The sequence below is a fragment of the Bison bison genome, unplaced genomic scaffold, assembly GCF_000754665.1.
Source record: "Bison bison bison isolate TAMUID 2011002044 unplaced genomic scaffold, Bison_UMD1.0 scf7180017864472, whole genome shotgun sequence".
NCBI lineage: Eukaryota > Metazoa > Chordata > Mammalia > Artiodactyla > Bovidae > Bison > Bison bison.
In genome coordinates, this window is record NW_011495033.1 from 4,070,585 (window position 1) to 4,074,745 (window position 4,161).

Here is a 4,161-nt window from a genome sequence, read left to right on the forward strand (position 1 = left end):
GAGTCCCAGTGTGATAAAAGAGGGGCCCCCTTCCTTGCACCCCATCTCAACACTGGCCATCTTCTGTCTACTTGGGTTTTTAATTTTGAAGAGAATGTGAGCTTAAAAAAAATTTTTTTTTAATTATTCATTTATTTATTTTTGGTCACACCTTGAGGCAGGTGGGATCTCAGTTCTCTGACCAGGGATCGAACCCAGGCCCTTGGCAGTGGACGCACAGAGTCCTAATCTCTGGACTGCCAAGGAATTCCCTATCTGCTTGCGTTCATGTGAGTTACACTTGTCTTCCCAAAGTAAGTTCCCAAGACTGAACCTGCCACTTCCCAGATGTTTCAAGTCTCAGTCCACAGGTATGGAAGAACCTGAGAACACTTGCAAGGAACGCCCAAGCCCGGCTGTCGTGAGACCCTGAGGTCCAAGGACTCCATGTCCAGGAACGGCTGGAGAGGTCTGGAGTTAGGACGGGCTCCCTGGGAGAGAGTGGGCAGCTTCTAGGCCGTGGAGGATCAGAGGAGCGCTGGCCAGGGCCGTGGAGAGAGTGTGACAGGGCCGCTGGGTTGGGAGGTCTGAGCCGGTTCTGGTTGGCTGACCCACCGGGAAATCCAGGGAGTTTCCAGGCTGAGAGCTTGGTGGGGAGGACCAGTAGTGAGGGATGTAGAGAGTCCTATTGGGTGGGGAGGGCAGGCTTCTCCTGTTGTCTCACCTTAATCCCTCCTGCTGTAGGAGGCATGGTCATGGAGGTGGGGAGGAGCGATGCCGGTGTGTGTGTGCATATTCACTGGTATCTGTGTCTGTGTAAGTACACGTGTGCCTGTGTGTGACTGTGAGCGTGCAAGTCTACACGCTTCTGTTCCCAGGCTCACACGTGCCGCCGTGAGTGTGTATTAAGTCTGGAGTGACAACGTGAGGCTGCGCCTATGTCTGACTCTGTGTCTCCGTGTGCGTGAGTGCCTCTGTACTTCTGGGAACACTCAGGTCGGACACTGTGCATTTGGGCATCCGTGTTTCCACGGGTGTCTGAGTGAGTGCGTGTGCAAATGTCTGTGACCGTGTATGCACATGTGTGTGTCCGTGAATGACTCTGGGTGTCTGAAGAGCTGTGAGTGCCCGTGAATGTGTGACTATGTACGAGGTGTCTGTTCACGTGTCTCTCTGTTGTTCTCTGTGTGACCCAGGAATCTGTGGTTCTGTGGGTCTCCCCACCATTAAGAGCAGCTCTTTTGGGGACTTCCCTGGTCCAGTGGCTAAGACTCCGAGCTCCCAATGCAGGGGGCCTGGGTTCGATCCCTGGACAGGGAACTAGAACCCAAGTGGTGAAACTGAGTTCACGTGGTAAAACTGAGTCACATGCTGCAACTAAGACATAGCACAGCCAAATAAATCAATAAAGCGATATTTAAACAAAAGAGCAGTTCTTTTAAAATAAAACTTTTATTCATTTTAAAAATTATATTTATTTATTTTTACTTTTGGCCATGCTGGGTCTTTGTGGCTACACAGGCTCTTCTGTAGTTGCAGCAAGTGGAGGCTACTCTCCAGTGGTGGTGCGCAGGCTTCTCATTGCGGTGGCTTCTCTTACTGCCAACCACGGGCTCTAGGGCTTCAGTAGGTGCAGCATGTGGGCCCAGTGGTTGTGGCTCCTGGGCTCTGGAGCACAGGCTCTGTAGTTGTGGCGCTCAGGCTTAGTTTCTCTGGGGCATATGGGATCCTCTCGGGATCAGGGACCTTACCTGCATCTCCTGCATTGGCAGGTGGATTCTTTAACACTGAGCTACCAAGGCAGCCCAAGAGCAGCTGTCTTGAATCTCTGTCACAACCCTCCCAATCTGCCCCCAGTTTTGCACCACCCCCCCCCTTTCCCTGAGGTGGAAGCTCACCCTTTTCCAGCCCCTAGTAAAACCTCTTGGTTCTGCTAATCATGACTAAGGTTAGGTTAAGTCACTTCAGTCATCTCCGACTCTGTGCGGCCCCATAGACGGCAGCCCATCAGCCTCCCCCGTCCCTGGGATTCTCCAGGCAAGAACACTGGAGTGGGTTGCCATTTCCTTCTCCATAATCATGACTAATGGGGTCCAAACTGGGTGGAGGCTGTAGGGGGCACCCTCTCCAGGCTGGCACCCACCAGAACCTCACCCATCCCAGTTCTACCCCACCTCTAAGCCTTCACCCCCGGGTGCACTGTCCACTCTCCTGTGCAGCTCACCCTCCCATTTCAGGAAGCAGCCTCCCTTCTGAGACTTTGGGGAGATAAGAAAGTCACAGTTTGAGCCCCTGAGGGGCCTAGGCTGGGATTGAGGACTCTAACCCCTAGAGCTTCCCTCGGCCTAAAGACCAAAGCAAAGTGAAAGCAGCAGGGGGATTAATATCCCTTTCTCCCACCTTCTCCAGCCTCCTAACGCACCCATTTTCTACCCTGCCAGGTTCTTCCTTAAAACACATGGCTTGGGACTTCCCTGGTGGTCCAGTGTTTAAGAATCTGGCTTCCAATGCAGCGGGTGAGTTCAATCCCTGGTCAGGGAACTAAGATCTGGCATGCTGTGGGGCAACTAAGCCTGGGTACCACAATGAAAGATCTAGCATGCCACGAGAAAGATCCTGCGTGCCGTAACTGAGACCCAACGTTGCCAAATAAACAAATAAATATTTTTAAAAACCCATTAAAAAAAAAAAAACACTTGGCTTGGTAGCTCTTTGCTAGGCCTTCTTGCTGCTACAGTTGCCTCTGGGGCTGGGGTTGGCCAGCAAGAAGGGGGGGAGGTTACCAGGGACATTCCCAGGGCCCTAGGGGACAGGGGCAGGGGAAAACTGGGTCTATCTGATGAGCCTAAAAGGTGACATTGGCTCAAGATCACACAGCACTCCACACACAGCAGCCTGGAAAGGGGATTTGAGGTCAGACCTCTCTCGAGAAGCAAGAAACACTCGCATTCTTCTAATATGTTTATCATTCATACAACAGTCACCAGACTGTTGCTAGGAACTGGGGGCACGGCGTGTCAGGCAGACTGTCCTCAAGTTGTTCGGGCCTCATTGATCTCCCCTAGCAATGGGGAACTCACTACGATAGACGTTCTTGAGTCCCAGCACTGCACAAGTTCAGCTGGCAGGAGACACCCAAAGCCCCTTGCTGCCTTCCTGGAAGCCATGGGGGAGAGGGTGGGGTCCAGGCTGGGAGGGCATAGACCCCCGTCTCTGCAAAGCCCCATCTTCCTGCGGCCCAGAGCGTGTGTGCCCAGGAGCGGCTGAGCTGCTAGGCCACCTGTTCGAACCCGACCTGGGTTGACAGGCCCTTCCTTCAAAGCCCGGCTCCGCCCCTCTGTGCTACTTTATTGCCCAGCTAATGATGGTGATTAGGCTGACAGGTGCCGCCTGCCTCCCGTCTCTGCCCTCCCGCCTGCTGTGGAAGGTGATTTCTATGCACCCGGGGAAGCCTGCCCTGTGCTCTGCCAGGGCACCCACCATTGCCGCCCCCTCACCCCTCAGGCCACTTTTCATCCACCTCCTTCCCTGAGAAGACAGTCCTCATCCCCCTGGGGCTGCTTTGTGACCTCAATGCACATCTGGCCCTCTCTGAGCAGGACTGAGGGGGAATCAGACAGGTATGAAGGGGAGCTGAGAACAGTTGGAGGGCATGTGTCCCCTAGGAAGCATGCCCATCTGTTCCCCAGCCAGGGCTGGACTGTGGGTACCCAACCAGGGTGGCAAAGAAAGTCCTAGTTTGCAGAGTGTTCTCCCCCTTGGGAGCCCACTGCATTGTGGGTAAGCCCCCGGAGGAGTCTCACCGTTCTGGGGCCAGCCCGCTCCCAGTGGGGGTGGAGGCTGTCGCCTGGGGCCTTGGTGGGGTCCTAGTGTGGGTCTGGGTGGGAGCCGTGATTTATGACTGTGCTTCATGAGTGAGGAATGCCAGCCTGGGGGGCTGGGCCCCTCTCCTGACACTCTTCACTCTGCTGGATGTCTGGCATGTCCTGTCAGCATCCCCTGTCCCCTGGGGACAACCATGTCCCCCCCCCACCCCACACAGCAGCCTCCTCCCATCTATGCCTCCCATCAACCCTGAACCCCCGCCAGCCCCAGCCCAGGGGGAAATCCAGAATGAAATCCTTTTTGGTTTTCTCTCTTCACAACTCAGCTCCCAATTTTACTGGGCATGAGGGAAAAAAA